This window comes from Gorilla gorilla, chromosome 1 (genome assembly GCF_029281585.2).
Source record: "Gorilla gorilla gorilla isolate KB3781 chromosome 1, NHGRI_mGorGor1-v2.1_pri, whole genome shotgun sequence".
NCBI lineage: Eukaryota > Metazoa > Chordata > Mammalia > Primates > Hominidae > Gorilla > Gorilla gorilla.
The window spans coordinates 134,123,705-134,142,326 of record NC_073224.2 but is presented as its reverse complement, the minus strand read 5'-3'; positions in this window follow the sequence as shown (position 1 = coordinate 134,142,326).

Genomic DNA, 18,622 nt, shown 5'->3' with positions numbered 1-18,622 from the left:
TAGGACAACTGATATTCTTACAACATCTTCAGATTACCTACTGTAAAAATACTGGAAACATAAAACATTATGAAAATATTTTCATACAGAATAAATTTTCTGTAACTGATACTGCTGGAAACAAAAAATTAAGTATTCTATCTTAAAAATATTCAGAAAAATATATATTTCCTATTTAATGACTCCTAGTTTTTATAAATTTCAACACAGTGATGGGGTTCAGTACATTCTACCCCAAAATATGGCATCTTGTCATTTGAGAAAATAGCAGAAGCAAGATCAGTCTTTCACTTTTCCCTGCCCTTCTTTCCTGAAGCAGGTCATAAAAACTACAAAGGATTATCTGACATTTTCCTGAAGTAGGTCATAAGACTTTCATTTAAGAGGTGCCCTCCCTATACCTAGAGGCAAAGAATATCCTTATCTCTGAACACACAGGGATACAAAGAAGAATCTGAACAAACGGGCCTTGCTAAGTTAGCCCTACTTCATTATCATTATATCATACCTTTTGTCCTCCAATCATATTCCTCCACAACTGTCCACTATTAATTAAATCTAAACATAAAAATACACGTTTTTCTATTTCTTGAAGTCTTCATTTCTCAAAACTCCCATGTCATTTAAAAGTTATAATCAGGAATTTGTATACTTTTCTCCCGTTAATTGGTCTTTTGGTATAGGAACATCATTCGTAATCCTAGCAATTGATAAGAAAACATATTCCCCCCCTTACAATTTCAAGTAGGTGATCAAACATGGAGGCATCTAGATATAAATATGTTCTGTGGAGACCACCACTCAGCCATCCAGACATCTTTGAGTACTGAAGACCATTTCTAAAAGTTAAATAAAGTAAATAAACAAAAGGGGAGAGACAAGTGAAGAAGATGAAGAAGCAGGAGAATAAGGAGAAAGGAATAGGAGAAATGAAAGAAATAAGGGAACAAACTAGAAAAGAAGAGGGGAAGAGAGGGAATCAGGAAGAAGGAAGGAAGAAGTCACAAAATCTAATCTCTTTCCTCACATAGTAGATCAAGTAAGGATGTTCAACTAACCTATATTCTCAAATATATGAGAGACTGGAAGGGGTTTCTTCACCTCTGCCTACATTCTGTGCCTAGATTTAGAAACATGGCTCTCCTAAAAATAAGGGACTCTGGAGAAGGAAAGCAGAGTTGAGAAATGAATGTTTGCATTGCCTCTGCCACGTAATTTTGATTCTTCAGGTTAATGCCTCCTTTGCACAAGGTATTGCCTTCGTCTTCCAAGTAACTAACCCATAGCAATCTCATTCGGGCTTCATCATGGCTAGCTCTGCAATAACATTATTTTCTAAGTGGATCATCTTTGAGAATATTTGTTTTTTATTAGACAAGAAAACATTTCTGATTTAAATAATAAATAATAAATAATAAAGTTATATGGAATGAGAGATGGTGAAATCTAGTAACCTCCTCCATATTATCATTAAATTAACAGCCACCCACTTTTTCTTCTGACCACACCAATTATGATAACAGAGAATATATTAGACAATTGTTTCAATGTACTTTGGAAAGAATACAATATGCACACACATATAATCATAACACAAAATTAATAAAAACAATTTATTATATTTAGTGTTTTTACTTAGAAAAAGTATCATGAACAGGGTATAACATTTCTTTTTCTCCACATCCTTGCCAAAATAAGTTGTTTTTGAATTTTTAATAACAGACATTTTGACTGGTGTGAGATGTCATCTCATCTTGGTTTTAATTTGTGTATCTATGATGATTAGTGAAGATGAGCATTTTTACGTTTGTTGGATGCTTGTATGTTTTCTTTTGAAAAATGTCTGTTCATGGCATTTGCCCACTTTTTAATGGGGTTATTTATTTTTTTCTTGTTGAATTGAGTTTCTTATAGATTCTGGATATTAGTGCTTTGTCAGATACATAGTTTGCAAATATTTTCTCTCCCATTCTGTAGGCTGTTTGTTGATTATTTTTTCACTGTGAAAATGCTCTTTAGTTTAAACATAATTTGTCTATTTTTATTTTTGTTTCATTTGCTTTTGATGTCTTTCTCATATATTATTTGGCAAGACCTACGTCAAGAAGAGTTTTTCCTAGATTTTATTATGGGATTCTCACAGTTTGAAGTCTTACAGTTAAGCCTTTAATCAATAGTAAGTTAATTTTTGTGTATGGTGAGAGATAAAGTCCAGTTTCATCCTTCAGCATATGACTATCTAATTTTTCTAGTACTATTTATTTAATAGAGTGTCCTTTCCCCATTGTCTGGAGTCAACCTAAGTGTCCATCAACAGATGATTAGGTAAAGAAAATGTGTATATACACGCAGGCACACACACACACACACACACACACACACACACCAAGGAATACTATGCAGCCATACAAATAGTGTTGTGTCTTTTACAGAAACAAGGATGGAGCTGGAGGCCATTATTCTCAGTGAAATTATTCAGAAACTAAAAATCAAGTATTGCATGTTCTCACTTACAAGTGGACCTAAATAACGGGTACACAAGAAAATACAGAGGAAAAATAATAGACACTGGGGCTTCCAATAGAGGGCCAGGTAGGAAGGGGTGAGAGTTGAAAAATTACATAGTAAGTACAATAGTCACTATTCAGATGATAGGTAAATGCAAAGCCTAAACATCACCATTATACAATATATTCATGTAACAAACATGCACATGTACCCCCTGAATCTATATATATTTTTTTAATTTAAAAAAGGAAAAAGCATCATGGGTGAACATCTCTGATTTTTCCCTTTAATTCTTTAGAATTGATGACAGCTCTGTATGCTTTATGTTAATTAGTTTGCTTAAATTAAAACTCATTTTTTCTTAAAATTATTATTGTTATTATTTTTTCTGAGATGGAGTCTTGCGCCGTCACTCAGACTGGAGTTCAGGAGCGCGATGGGCTCGGATCACTGCAGCCTCCGCCTCCTGGGTTCAAGTGATTCCCATGCCTCAGGCTTCCAAGTAGCTGAGACTACAGGTGTAAGCCACTATGGCTGGCTAGTTTTTGTATTTTTAGCAGAGACGGGGTTTCGCTATGCTGGCCAGGTCAGTCTCAAACATCTGACCTCAAATTATCCGCACATCTCGGCATCCCAAAGTGCTAGGATTACAGGCCTGAGACACCGCGCCCCGCCTGAAATTATGGTTTTTAACAGCTTTAATGAGATATGGTCAATAAACAAAATGCTGCACATATGAAATGTAAAAAATTTGACGAGTTTGGATATTCGCTTAAACCTGTCAAAGATCACCATCATTAAAGTAATAAACATATTCATTACCTCCAAAAATTTTCTTGTGCTCCACTGTTAAAATTGCCTTTAATTGTTGATAGCTCTTTTCTGTTCCTTATAACTTTTATTTAGCTAAATATAATTATAAAACTGGCTACTACTATTAGTACAACAGATTCATAAACAATTGTTATTAGAAGAGATTAATCCTGAAGACAATTCTTCTAGGAAAATATTTTAAATCAAAATACTTTTCGGAAATTTAGTGAACTGTAACTGTCAAATATGACAAGAGATACTTCTATTTATTATACATAAGTAACCCTAATTAATTTTGCATTGTGATTGTTTACATATTGTATAATATTATATTCTGAATAGGGCAAACTGTTTAGAATAAAATGTTTATTACTTAATAAATATTTATAATCTCATAAACAACTAGAAAAATTTCAAGTGAAATTAATAAGAAACAAATATGCTATGATCTCTGTGCTCTGTTTGCGTCATTCTAAATTTAAAAGAATAATAATAACAAATGTCTCATTTCACAAAGCTAAGGCACAACTTTTAATTATATTTTTAGGCATCTGAAATATAATATTAACAAATGGGTACTAAACAATATGAAAGTGCTTATAATCTAAAGAAAATAAGGATACTTTCTTCAATCTTTACATGAAATTTAAGTTTGTTTAGACATTAAGACCATTCTGTCCACATTTTCCTGTCATGTAGACAGGTTTATTATTAATCAAAAAAACTACTGGTTTCTGTATAACCAATTGCTTATTGATTATATTATGTATACAGGGATAATATTAATCAGCATTTAATGTCAACCACTCAAGAAAATTTAAGATCATCTGTAATATTACATTAACAAATACTATAAGTTATTGAAGTCTATAGTTTAAATATCGACTTCTGGTTTGAAATCTTTTCCAGTTGCTAATGCCACTTCTACGGCCCTGTAAACTGTCATATAAACATCTACAGAATACACTTATTACATACATTTGCTTGGCAATATGTGCCATAATGTGCTAAGAAACACATAAGTCAAACAGAAAAGTTTTAGCTAATTGATTCAATGATACCTTTTCCCTTTTACTTTCAACTGTTATTTTAGATTCAGGTGATACAAGTGCAGGTTTGTTACATGGCATATTGCATGATGCTGAAGTTTGGGTATGATTGATCTTGTCACTGAGGGAATGAGCGTCATACCCAACAGTTAGTTTTCAGTCCATGTTCCCCTTCCATCCTACAGCCTCCAGGAGTCCCCAGCATGTATTGTTGCCATCTTTTTTTTCCATATTTACTCAAATATTAGCTTCCACTTATATGTGAGAATGTGTGGTATTTAGTTTTCTGTTTCTGTGTCAACTAAATTAGGGCAATGGCCTCCAGCTGCATCTAAATTGCTGCAAAAGACACGATTTTGTTTGTTTTTATGATTTATGCATAGTATTCTGTGGTGTATATGCACCATATTTTTTTAATCCAGTCCACTGTTGATGGGAACCTAGGCTGCTTCCATGTCTTTGCAATCGTAAATAGTACTGTAGAAAACATACAATTGCATGTGTCTTTTTGGTAGAACAATTTATTTTCTCCTGGCTACATACTTAGCAAGGGGGTTGCTGAGTCGAATGGTCTTCTGCTTTAAGTTCTTTGAGAAATCTCCAAACTGCTTTCCACAGTGGCTGAACTAATTCACATTCCTACCAACAGTGTATAAGCATTCCTTTTTCTCCACAGTCTCACCAGCATATTGTTGCTTTTGACTCTAATAATAGCCATTCTGACTGGTGTGAGATGGTATCTCTTTGCAATCTTGATTTGCATTTCTCTGGTGAGTGATGTTGATAATTCTTTCACATGTTTGTTAGCCACTTGTTTGTCTTCTTTTGAAATGTGTTTATTCATGTATTTTGCCCACTTCTTAATGGGGTTGTTTCTTGGTTGTTGTGTTGTGTACGTTCTTGTTGATTCTGATGTTAGACCTTTGAGATATGCGCAGTTTGCAAATATTTTCTCCTATTCTGTAGGTTGTCTATTTACTCTGATGATAGTTTCTTTTGCTGCACGGGAGCTCTTTAGTTTAATTAGGTCCCACTTCTCAATTTCTTGTTGTTGTTGTGGCAATTGCTGTTGAGGACTTAGTCATAAATTATTTCCCAAGCCCAACATCCACAATGGTATTTCGAGATTTTCTTCTAGATTCTTAGAGTTTTAGATCTTAAATTTAAATATTTACTCCGTCTTGAGTTAATTTTTGTGTATGGTGAAAAGTAGGGATCCAGTTTCATTTTTCTGCATATTGCTAGCCAGCTATCCTAGCACCATTTATTAAATAGGGAGTCCTTACCCCATTGCTTATTTTTTGTCAACTTTGTCAAAGATCATATAGGAATAGGTGTTCTGGTTTATTTTCTGATTATTTATTTTGTTACATTGGTTTATGTGTCTGTTTTTGTATCAGTACCATGCTGTTTTGGTTACTGTAGCCATATAGCAAGTTTGAATTTGGGTAATGTGATGCCTCCAGTTTTGTTATTTTTACTTAAAATTGCTTTAACTATATGGACTCTTTTTTAGTTCCCTTTGAATTTTAGAGTTTTTTTAATTATATACAAATGGCATTGGTATTTTTATAGGCATAGCATTGAATCTATAGATTGTTTTGTGAAGTATGGCCATTTGAAAGATACTGATTCTCCCAATACATGAGCATGGAATATTTTTTCATTTGTTTGTGTGATCAACGAGTTTTTCAGCAGTGTTTCCAGTTATATTTCCAGGGATCTTTCACTTTTTTTATTAGATGTATATCTAGTTTGTGTGTGGGGGGGGGGGTGGGTGGTGTGTGTGTGTGTGTGTGTGAGAGAGAGAGAGAGAGAGACTATTGTAAATGGGATGTGTTCTTGATTTGGCTCTCAGCTTGAATGTAATTGATATATAGAAATTATACTAATTTTTATACATTGATTTTGTTTCCTGAAAGTTACTAAAATCATTTATCAGGTGCAGCAGCCTTTTGGGAGAGTCTTTAGGGTTTTCTAGATATAAAATCATATTGTCAGTGAAGAGAGATAGTTTAACTTCTTTTCCTCTTTTGATGCTTTTTAATTTTTTCTTTTGTTTGGTCCATTCTATTCATAAATCTATTAATTGTATTTTCAAGTTTCTAAAGTAAGTTTTTCAATTCCAGTAGCTCCGATTAATTTCTTTTTAATATGTTTATAATCTTTATTTGTTTCCTGGATTGTTTTGGAAGTTTCTTTGTGTTGATTTTCGATGTCGTCTTGGATCTTGTTGAGCTTCTTTGCAATACATATTTGGAATTCTTTACTTGTCATTTCTGAGTTTCCATTTTTGTTAGGGAACATTACTGGAGAGCTGCTGTAATCCTTTCATGGTGTTACTACATTCAGATTTTCTGTGGTGCCATGATTTTTGTGTTGGTTTCTCCTCATCTCCATATAATAGCACTTCTAATTTTTGTACTTATTTTCATGTGGGTAGGATTTTTTCTATCTTTTTCTTTCCGTATAATATTATTGTGTTTTTCTTTCCCTTTCCCTTTCTCCCCTTCCCTAGTGGGTGTGACTGTAAATAATATTGAGTAGAATTTTTGGCTTCCCTTCTGTGGTCCAATGCACTTCTGTCAGCAGGTTTTATATTTGATTTTGTGGTCTGACTTACAAACCAGTAGATGGCACTTATGGATAAGAATCAGCTGAGGCCAATGTGACTGGGTATATACTTGATCCTTGTTTCCTGAAAGACGCTCTCTGTTGCCTCTATAAATAGGCTAATCTGTGGGAGTGCACAGTTGTCTGAACTCCTTGGTCAGCCCGAAGTCTGCACAGGATGGATGGGGTGGCTCAGGCTGTTAATCCAGGCAAATGGCAGCTCTGACTGCCTGGATATCTGCCTGGGTGTGGAGCAAAGAAGGTCTGGCTGCACCACAGTGTCTGTGAAATAAGGATGAGACAGCTCATGCTGCCTATCTGGATGAGGAGACGCTCTGAAGGCCTGGAGATCTGCCTTAGTGTGAAACAGACAGGGCCCCCTGCACCTAGGTCTCTGAACAGGAAGGGTTGGTGGGTCCGACTGCCAATCTGGGTGAGTGGGCGCTTTGAATGCCTGCCTGGGTGTGGAGCAGAGAGTGGGCCTCTACACCACAATCACTGTCAAGAAAAGGTGGGGCAGCTCAGGCTGCCAAACAAGGCACATCAGTGCTTCCAGAGCACTGTGTTTCAGTCTCTGGCCCAAGACTAAAATGCTTGCATTGCCACATTGACAGGTCACCAAAGAATGATTGACTTCATGTGCCCCTGGATTAAGAATGGCATCCTTCTCTTGGCCTTGGGTCTGGGAAAATGCCAGAAGCTTTTCCGAGTGTCTCTCCCTCCCAGAGTCTCCAAGCCTCTCCCCACGTTAGCTCCAGGGCTTGGGAAAATCAAAGTGCTCTCCTTTAGCCTGAGTTGCTTGGATCCCCAGTGGAAAGGTGAGTTATGGAGGGAGGGATTCTCCTCCCTTTCCTGATGTGTCTTGTTTGGCCGCCTGAGCTGCCCCACCTTCTCTTGACAGTGATTGTGGTGTAGAGGCCCACTTTCTGCTCCACACCGAGGCACGCATTCCAAGCTCTCTCACATACTCAGACTTCACTCACTTTTATTGGCTATACACTGTCACAGGGGCTGTTTGCCCACATTCTCCTCCTTGGGATCTGGTGTGACCATCGTGATTTTGGTGGATTCCCATTTTCCTTTTGGAATTAAAGCTCAAAGAGTTGATTCTTGAGCACTATTTTGCTCTTTTGTGGCATTTGGAAATAGCAAAACAGTCACAAAGATTTGATGAGAGGCTACAAACACCTAATCCACCATTTTGGGGATTAAAAAAAAAAAAGAAACTCAGTTTACTTTTTAATTTTTCATTCCTAGCATATTCTTGATGTTATCTGAATAAATACAGATGATTCTCTGAATGCAGATTTCATAATTAAAATTGTTAACTAAATAATAATTAAAAGTGTTTTAATAATAAAAGTCCACAATTAAAATTATTTTTATGCCATGTTTACTTATTATTTATTAAACATGCATTGAATAATTGCAATATATCAAGAAGTTTTCTGTTAGTGTGAGATATAAAACTATAATGTTCCAGTCCTCAAAAGGGGAAGAAGGGAATAATCCCATAATGTGTGTATAGTAATGCTAACATCATCATAATTATATAGTATGTTAATACTTTAATATATTACTGTTACATGAATTAAGTTTTATATATATATATATATCTTCATATCATAGGTGAAATACAGATTGATTTGATTAACTTCATCGGGGATACTTCAAGACAGGTTCCATAACAGTAATAAAAATTTCAGCTTGGTCTTGTAGTTTAGACATGGATTATCCAGTCTTAAAGGTGGCAGGATACTTTAAAAAGGAAAGAAAAACATTTCAGTGTTTCAAAGCATCTCTCAAATAGGAAAAGAACATGGAAATGACTCTGATAAGTAGAGTGAAACCAAATCATGAGGCACCATTTATGTTATGCTAATACTTTGGGCACTGAGGAGGGGTTTTAAACAAATGATTAGCATAGCCAAGTTTAATTTTAGAAAGTTCTCTTAATACTTGAATGCAGAGGATGAATAATAGGGAAGTGATACTATTATGCTTCTTCCCCTTTTGAGGACTGGAACATTATAGTTTTATATTTCACACTAACAGAAAACTCTTTCATATATTGCAATTATTCAATGCATGTTTAACCCCCATTTATCTTAAGCCAATTCTAAATTTTCTTTTCTGCTTGGGCGTGGTGCCTCATGCCTATAATCCCCGCACTTTGGGAGATTGAGATAGGTGGATTGTTTGAGCTCAGGAGTTTTGAGACCAGCCTGGGAAACGTAACAAAACCCCATCTCTACAAAAAAATACAAAAATTAGCTTGGTGTGGTGGCACACACCTGTGGTCCCAGCTATTTGGGAGGCTGAGGTGGAAGGATTGCTCAAGCCTGGGAGTTCAAGGCTGAATTTCCTACTGTGATCACGCTGCTGCACTAGAGCCTGGGCTACAGCGTGAGACCCCTTCTCAATAATAATAATAAATAAATATTTTTTCCCTGTGGCATGTATCATTTTCTCAAGTATGTTGTAATTTATCTGTTTATTATTTCTTTTGACTCTCTCCTCTCAAATGCTAAATTACAAGGGGGCTGGGATCTTCACTGATACTTCGCAAGTACCTAGAAAAGTACCTGGTTTAGTGTGGGCAATCTCTTATTATTTGCTCTAAAAATATGCATTGTGTTACTTTGGAATATTAGCTATGATTTTTTAAGATTTATTTTATACTCAGTCCCTTGAAAAATTCTCTTAATAATAATATACTTTTTTTGTCTGTTGTAAGATTTTCTAGATGTGCAAGTGTATGATCACTGAATGGACTTTTTTTGGTATGTGCCAATATCTGTACAAATGTCTTGTTTTTGACTTACTGCATTTAGTTGTACATCCTAAACAGAGATACACAAAATAACAATAGTCAATATTCTTGTAATTTTCTGGATTTGAAATAAAAAAGTAGATTCCATAGAAAAGTTTTAAATTATGTTGAGGGACCTAGTGATTTTCAAGAAAAACAAAATATTATTGTGTCAGAAGCAGAAAAACTATGAATATGGTTAGATATTTTTCAATGTGTCATAATTGTGTCTCACATACTTTTCTGTATTTTCTCTATATTCTTTAGTTTGAATATCTTCTATTAATTGTTTATTTATACCTGCATCTCACTGGATCTCTAAATTTATCTCTTCATTTTCATGTTACATCCTAAATCTCTGCTTGTATCTCTGTTTTCCGGAAATGATCCTTATCTTAAACATTTTGCTCATGCCCAGGACACAAAAATGTTTCCCTCAAATAAGTGGATGTAGCTTTTTGACAGAATTTCCTCTCTCTGGAATTTTAGATTTGGTAGCCTTCCTTACTTCCAGAGATTTTGATACTCCTAGATAATGTTTGTGGTTTTTTTTTTTCTTTTGTATTTTCCCTGGTTTTTTTCTAGTTGTTTACACAGGTGCATTGGTTTTCCCAAGGAGATAATTTTTAAAGCTATGAGCTTAGATGAAATCACTCAAGGAGTAAATACAGGTAGAAAAAGATAGCATTACCTGGAACTAAAAAGAAAAGTACTTTACAGTGAGAATCATGTACTGCAATGGGAAAACAGAGAAGTATGTATTGTATAGTTACACATAATTGAAAGGTTGCTGGCAAAGGATGAGAAAGTTTTCTGCTAATGTATTTTCTCTATGAAATACATAGCAAGGTTATTGATATTTGAAATGGGGGGAACTCTTGAAAGTTTTTGAAGAGAGTACAAACTAAAAAATAGTTATATATGAGAGTAGAGAGTAAATGGTTTAGTAAAATATAGTAAGATATCTTCTGACACTAAGGGTTCATATGAGGTGCTCAGTCTTGAGTTCAACATTAAATTAGTCAATATGATATGTTGTTTTTACTAGTTACACTTTGAGAGTGTAATTAAATATTTAAATAAAATTTGAACCACCTTTGCATTCCTGGAATAAAATCCACTCAGTTTTTGTGACAAAAAATCATTTTCATTGTTATCTAGTCTCCATTTCTTTCTTTTTGGTAATGGAACCCATAGAGTTAAAACTGTGAAATTGGCCATCTGGCCAAACACTACATTTATTTAATCCTTCCTTCAGCTAACTGTGTTTTTTAGGACAGAATACAGGCTAATGGACAATGAGTAGAATGGTATGTTCAATTTTTAGTTGATTTCATTAAAAAACAAGCTTCTTGTCCTAGTTTTCTCTTTTCCTGTCCCACTGGCTACAAATAATATCTGGTAAGCTCCACAAGCTATGTGTTATGGAGGGCATAGCTGTCCTGCTTGTCTTTTTCACTAAAGGACCTACATGAGCTGCACAATTTAATATAAGAAAAGTACACATTTATTGCTGTTGAGCTGCTATATTTGGGGTGTCCTATTAAGAAGCGCATCTTCTTAGTTAAAACAATAGAATATTATGATTATAAATTACTTGCTAATATTTAACTAAAATATTTGTATTTATAGGCATAAGCAAAATATAGCCATTTTTCTCATTTAGTATTATTATCAGTCATTCTACTGACTATATATATTGGTTTTTCAAAATTGAAAATATTGAATGGAGAGTTATGCATATTTTGCTGTTCTGGATCATTGAAATAATGTTGAATTATCTATTCTTTACCAGATCATATGAACTCAGCTATGTAAGTATCTATTCAAAATGCCTGTTTTAAAATATTGACTTTGGCTATATGCATTTCCAAATCTAATTACCAATTTAAGGATACTGGTTTGTCTTGGGTCAAATTTGGTTACTTATATTTTACTAAGGCATGAATTTCCTACAGTTTTTCAAATTTATTCCCACAATGTTTGATGTCTTTCTTATTAAAATTAATTGTCTTAATATTTCTCATTATATTTTTGGTCCTCTCTCTCTTTAAGCTTGTTGATCCAATCATTCAAAAGATCAAATTTTGAATATTTTCCCCATTTTGATTTTATTCATACCAGATATTTACTGCTTGTTTCCTTTTAAAATTTATCTCATTGTCTTTTCTGGTTTCTAAATAATTCTATCTTATATTTTTCTAAATTTTGAGCAAAATAAACTTTCTTACACATTTATCATGTGCCAATACTTCTGTGTCTCGAGCTAATTTTTGTCTCTCTTTTACCTGGTAATCTTTATATGTTCTGTTATCAATATTACATATATTGGTAACAACTAAGTTATCAATTTAAAGACAAAATTTAATCTAGATCTAGGACCATAATAACCAATGCCTTTGAAACTGGTAAATCTAGACATATTTTTGTAAGTGGATTTAGATATAAACTTGGTAGATTATAATCAAATATTTTTATTATTCAGTTAGATATTGTTTCCATTTGCAAGCAAGAAAACTAAAATTCAATAATATTTACATAGTTATATTGATGAGACATGCAGATGTCTATTGATGTAATTTGACAGACGAGAAGCATGTAAATATCCATTGAAGAAAACAAAAGGTTTATAGTGTATTAACATACAATCTAATTTGAATGATTGCTTGTATCAAAGTAGCTTGCATGCCACATAAATATTTACATCTACTATGTACCCATAAAAATGAAAAATAACAGTTTTTTAAAGTATGGAAATACATTTTAAAAATTAGTCAGAGCAGGCCGGGCGTGGTGTCTCACGCCTGTAATCCCAGCACTTTGGGAGGCCGAGGCAGGCAGATCACGAGGTCAGGAGATCTAGACCATTCTGGCTAGCACAGTGAAAACCCACCTCTACTAAAAATACAAAAAAATTAGCCAGGTGTGGTGGCGGGCGCCTGTAGTCCCAGCTACTCCGGAGGCTGAGGCAGGAGAATGGTGTGAATCCGTCAGGCAGAGCTTACGGTGAACCCAGATTGCGCCGCTGCACTCCAGCCTGGGGGACAGAGCAAGACTCCGTCTCAAAAACAAAAAAAAAGTATACAGCATACAGGCATTGGGTGCATTAATATTATTATTATTATTATTGATACTTTAAGTTCTGGGGTACATGTGCAGAATGTGCAGGTTTGTTACCTAGGTATACACATGCCATGGTGGTTTGTTGCAACCATCAACCCTTCATCTACATTAGCTACTCCTACTAATACTTTCCCTCTCCCAGCTCCCCACCCCTCAACAGGCCCCAGTGTGTGATGTTCCTCTCCCTGTGTCCATGTGTTCTCATTGTTCAATTCCCACTTATGAGTAAGAACATGTGGTGTTTGGTCTTCTGTTCTTGTGTTAGTTTGCTGAAAATGATGGTTTCCAGCTTCATCCATGTCCCTGCAAAGGACAAGAACTCATCCTTTTTCATGGCTACATAGTATTCCATGGTGTATATGGGCCACACTTTCTTTACTCAGTCTATCATTGATGGGCATTTGGGTTGGTTCCAAGTCTTTGCTATTGTGAACAGTGCCACAACAAACATACGTTTGCATGTGTCTTTATAGTAGAATAATTTATAATCCTTCGGATATATACCCAGTAATGGGATGCTAGGTCAAATGGTATTTTTAGCTTTAGATCCTTGAGGAATCACCACATTGTCTTCCACAATGGTTGAACTAATTTACATTCCCACCAATAGTGTAAAAGCATCCTATTTCTCCACATCCTCTCCATGATCTGTTGTTTCCTGACTTTTTAATGATCATCATTCTAACTGAGATGAGTTGGTATCTCATTGTGGTTTTGATTTGCATTTATATAATGATCTATGATGATGGGCTTTTTTTTCATATGTTTGTTGACTGCATAGATGTCTTCTTTTGAGAAGTGTCTGTTCATATCCTTTGCCTACTTTTTGATGGGGTCATTTGATTTCGTCTTGTAAATTTAAGTTCTCTGTAGATTCTGAATATTAACCCTTTGTCAGATGGATAGATTGCAAAATTTTTCTCCCATTCTGCAGGTTGCCTGTCCACTCTGGTAAGAGTTCCGTTTGCTGTGCAGAACCTCCTTAGTTTAATTAGATCCTATTTGTCAATTTTGGCTTTCATTGCCATTGCTTTGGTGTTTTAGTCATGAAGTCTTTGCCCATGTCTATGTCCTGAATGGTATTGCCTAGGATTTCTTCTAGAGTTTTTATGGTTTTAGGTCTTACTGGTCTTGTGTTAGTCGTTAATCCATCTTGAGTAAATTTTTTGTGTAAGGTGTAAGGGAGGGGTCCAGTTTCAGCCTTTTGCATATGGCTAGCCAGTTTCCCCAACACCATTGTTAAATAGGGAATCCTTTCCTCATTGCTTGGTTTTGTCAGGTTTGTCAAAGATCAGATGGTTGTAGATGTGTGGTGTTATTTCTGAGGCCTCTGTTCTGTTCCATAGGTTTATATATCTGTTATGGTACAAGTAACATGCTGTTTTTGTTACTGTAGCCTTGTAGTATAGTTTGAAGTTAGGTGGCATGATACCTCCAGCTTTGTTCTTTGTGCTTAGGATTGTCTTGGCTATGCTGACTCTTTTTTGGTTCCTATGAAATTTAAAGTAGATTTTTTTCCAATTCTGTGAAGAAAGTCAATGGTAGCTTGATGGGGATAGCAATGAATCTATACATTACTTTGGGCAGTTATGGTCATTTTCACGATATTGATTCTTCCTATCCATGAGCATGGAATGTTCTTCCATTTGTTTATGTCCACTCTTATTTCCTTGAGCAGTGGTTTGTAGTTCTCTTTTGAGAAGTCCTTCACATCTCTTATAAATTGTATTCCTAGGTATTTTATTGTCTTTGCAGCAGTTGCAAATGGGAGTTCACTTCTGATTTGGCTTTCTGTTTGTCTGTTATTGGTATATAGGAATGCTTGTGATTTTGTCACATTGATATTGTATTCTGAGATGGCTGAAGTTGCTTATCAGCTTAAGGAGATTTGGGGCTGAGACGATGGGGTTTCTAAATATACAGTCATGTCATCTGCAAACAGAGACAATTTGACTTCCTCTTTTCCTAGTTTAATACCCTTTATTCCCTTCTCCTGCCTGATTGCCCTGGCCAGAACTTCCAACACTTTGTTGAATACGAGTGGTGAGAGAGGGCATCCTTGACTTGTGCTGGTTTTCCAAGTGAATGTTTCCATTTTTTGCCCCTTCACTGTGATATTGGCTGTGGGTTTGTCATAAATAGCTCTTATTATTTTGAGATAAGTCCCATCAATCCCTAGTTTATTGAGAGCTTTTAGCATGAAGGACTGTTGAATTTTGTCTAAGGCCTTTTCTGCATCTATTCAGATTATCATGTGGTTTTTGTCTTTGGTTCTGTTTATATGGTGGATTACATTTATTGTTTTGCATATGCTGAACCAGCCTTGCATGCCTGGGATGAAGCCAACTTGATCATGGTGAACAAGATTTTTGATGTGCTGCTGGATTCAGGTTGCCAGTATTTTATTAAGGATTTTAACATCAGTGTTCATCAGAGATATTGGCCTGAAATTTTCTTTTTTTGTGTGTGTGTTTCTGCCAGGTTTTGGTATTAGGATGATGCTGGCCTCATAAAATGAGTTAGAGGATTCCCTCTTTTTCTTTTGTTTGGAATAGTTTCAGAAGGAATGGTACCAGCTCCTCTTTGTATCTCTGGTAGAATTTGGCTGTGAATCCTTCTGGTTCTGGACTTTTTTTGGTCAGTAGGCTATTAATTGCTGCCTCAGTTTCAGAGCTCGTTATTGGTCTATTAAGGGATTCGGCTTCTTCCTGGTTTAGTCTTGGGAGGGTATATGTGTCCAGGAACTTATCCATTTCTTCTAGATTTTCTAGTTTATTTGTATAGAGGTGTTCATAGTATTCTCTGATGGTAGTTTGTATTTCTGTGGGATTGGTGGTGATAACCTCTTTATCATTTTTTATTGCATCTATTTGATTCTTCTCAATTTCCTGTTTTATTTGTCTGGCTAGTGGTCTATCTATTTTGTTGATCTTTTCAAAAAACCAGCTCCGGGATTCATTGATTTTTTTTAAGAGTTTTTCGTGTCTCTATCTCCTTCAGTTCTCCTCTGATCTTAGTTATTTCATGTCTCGGCTAGCTTTTGAATTTGTTTGCTCCTGCTTCACTAGTTCTTTTAAATGTCATGTTAGGGTGTCAATTTTAGATCTTTCCTGTTTTCTATTCTGGGCATTTAGTGCTATACGCTTCCGTCTACACACTGCTTTAAATGTGTTCCAGAGATTCTGGTATGTTGTGTCTTTTTTCTCATTGGTTTCAAAGAACATCTTTATTTCTATCTTAATTTTGTTATTTACCCAGTAGTCATTCAGGATCAGGTTGTTCAGTTTCCATATAATTGTTTGGTTTGGGGTGAGTTTCTTAATCCTGAGTTCTAATTTGATTGTGCTGTGGTCTGAGAGATGGTTTGTTATGATTTCCATTATTTTACATTTGCTGAGGAGTGTTTTACTTCCAATTATGTGGTCAATTTTAGAGTAAGTGTGATGTGGTGCTGAGAAGAATGTATATTCTGTCGATTTGGGGTGTAGAGTTCTGTAGATGTCTATTAGGTCCACTTGGTCGAGAGCTAAGTTCAAGTCCTGGATATCCTTGTTAATTTTCTGTCTCATTGATCTGTCTAATATTGACAGTGGGGTGTTAAAGTCTCCCAATATTATTGTGTGTGAGTCTGAATCTCTTTGTAGGACTCTAAGAACTTGCTTTATGAATCTGTGATTCATAAATATTTCTCTATCCCTTTATTGGTAAATATTTCTCCATCCCTTTATTTTGAGGCTATGTGTGTCTTTGCATTTGAGATGGGTTTCCTGAATACAGCACCCCCGTGGGTCTTGACTCTTTATCTGATTTGCCAGTCTGTGTCTTTCAGTTGGGGCATTTAGCCAGTCTACATTTAAGGTTAATATTGTTAAGTGTGAATTTGAGCCTATCGTTATGATGCTAGCTGGTTATTTTGCCTGTTAGTTGATGCAGTTTTTTCATAATGTCGATGGTCTTTACAATTTGGTATGTTTTTGCCAGTTGTTCCTTTCCATGTTTAGTGCTTCCTTCAGGAGCTCTTATAAGGCAGGCTTGGTGGTGACAATTCTCTCAGCATTTGCTTTTCTATAAAGGATTTTATTTCTCCTTCACTTATGAAGCTTAGTTTGGTTGGATATGAAATTCTGGGTTGAAAATTCTTTTCTTTAAGAATGTTAAATATTGGCCCCCACTCTCTTCTGGCTTTTAGAGTTTCTGCCAAGAGATCCACTGTTAGTCTGATGGGCTTCCCTTTGTGGGTAACCTGACCTTTCTCTCTGGCTGCCCTTAACATTTTTTCCTTCATTTCAACCTTGGTGAATCTGACAATTATCTCTCTTGTGGTTGCTCTTCTCAAGGAGTATCTTTGTGGTGTTCTCGGTATTTCCTGGATTTGAATTTTGGCCTGCCTTGCTAGATTTGGGAAGTTCTCCTGGATAATATCGTGAAGAGTGTTTTCCAACTTGGTTCCATTCTCTGCATCACTCTCAGGTACACCAATCAAACATATATTTGGTCTTTTCACATAGTCCCATATTTCTTGGGAGGCTTCGTTCATTTCTTTTCACTCTTTTTTATCTAATCTTGTTTTCTCATTTTATTTCATTGAGTGATCTTCAATCTCTGATATCCTTTCTTCTGCTTGATCAATTCGGCTATTGATACTTGTGTATGCTTCACGAAGTTCTCGTGCTGTGTTTTTCAGCTTCATCAGGTCATTTATGTTCTTCTCTAAATTGGTTATTCTAGTTAGCATTTCGGCTAACCTATTCTCAAGGCTCTTAGCTTCCTTGCATTGGTTAGAACATGCTCCTTTAGCTCGGAGGAGTTTGTTTTACCCACCTTCTGAAGCCTACTTCTGTCAATTCATCAAACTCATTCTCCTTTCCGTTTTTTCCCCTTGCTGGTGAGGAGTTGTGATCCTTTGGAGGAGAAAAGGCATTCTGGCTTTTAGAATTTTCAGCATTTTTGCACTGGTTTCATCTCATCTTCCTGGATTTATCTACTTTTGTCTTCGATGTTGGTGGCCTTTGGATGGGGTCTCTGAGTGGATGTCCTTTTTGTTTATGTTGATACTATTCCTATTTGTTAGTTTTCGTTCTAACAGTCAGGGCCCTCTGCTGCAGGTCTGCTGGATTTCGCTGGAGATCCACTCCAGACCCTGTTTGCCTGGGTATCACCAGCAGAAGCTGCAGAACAGCAAAGAATGTTGCTTGTTTCTTCCAATGGAAGCTTCGTTCCAGAGGGCCACCCGCCAGATGCCAGCCAGAGCTCTCCTGTATGAGATGTCTGTCGGCCCTTACTGGGAGATGTCTCTTAGTTGAAATACACAGGGGTCATGGACCCACTTGAGGAGGCAGTCTGTCCCTTATCAGAGCTGTGCTAAGAGATCTGCTGCTCTCTTCAGAGTTGTCAGGCAGGGATGTTTAAGTCTGCTGAAGCTGGGCCGCAGCCAACCCTTCCCCCAAGTGCTGTGTCCCAGGGAGATGTGGTTTGATCTATACTTCCCTGACTGAGGCTGCTTCCTTTTTTCTTTTTTTTTCAGAGATGCCATGCCCAGAGAGGAGGAATCTAGAGAGGCTGTCTGGCCACAGTGGCCTTGCTGAGCTGCAGTGGGCTCCAGCCACTTCGAACTTCCTGGCAGCATTATTTATACTGTGAGGGTAAACCACCTACTCAAGCCTCAACAATGGTGAATCCCCCATCTCCCTACCAAGCTTTAGCG